We start from the raw sequence: 778 nt of genomic DNA, 5'->3' as shown, positions 1-778 counted from the left end.
CATTGGACTTTTGGTCTGAAGTGGATTTATCATATGACAGCAGTGTCTGTGTTTATAAACAGTTGATATGCTACACTGGTGTGTTTGTGTCCTGGCCACCACACCTGATTCAACTCCTTCACAGTACCTCCAACAGCTCTGTTATAGCCTGTATCACCACACCTGATTCAACTCCTTCAGTACCCCCGACAACAGCTCTGTTATAGTCCTGTATCAACACACCTGATTCAACTCCTTCAGTACCTCCAACAGCTCTGTTAAGTCCTGTATCAACACACCTGATTCAACTCCTTCAGTACCCCCAACAGCTCTGTTATAGTCCTGTATCTACACACCTGATCAACTCCTTCAGTACCCCCAACAGCTCTGTTATAGTCCTGTATCACCACACCTGATTTAACTCCTTCAGTACCTCCAACAGCTCTGTTATAGTCCTGTATCCCACACCTGATTCAACTCCTCCAGTCCCCAACAGCTCTGTTATAAGTCCTGTATCACCACACCTGATTCAACTCCTTCAGTCACCCCAACACTCTGTTATATCCTGTATCACCACACCTGATTCAACTCCTTCAGTCCCCCAACAGCTCTTGTATAGTCCTGTATCACCACACCTGATTCAACTCCTTCAGTACCCCCAACAGCTCTGTTATAGTCCTGTATCAACACACCTGATCAACTCCTTCAGTACCCCCAACAGCTCTGTTATAGTCCTGTATCTACACACCTGATTCAACTCTCCTCAGTACCCCCAACAGCTCTGTTATAGTCCTGTATC

This window comes from Salvelinus sp. IW2-2015, unplaced genomic scaffold (genome assembly GCF_002910315.2).
Source record: "Salvelinus sp. IW2-2015 unplaced genomic scaffold, ASM291031v2 Un_scaffold2822, whole genome shotgun sequence".
Classification (NCBI taxonomy): Eukaryota; Metazoa; Chordata; class Actinopteri; order Salmoniformes; family Salmonidae; genus Salvelinus; species Salvelinus sp. IW2-2015.
Note: the sequence above shows the minus strand (reverse complement) of the source record.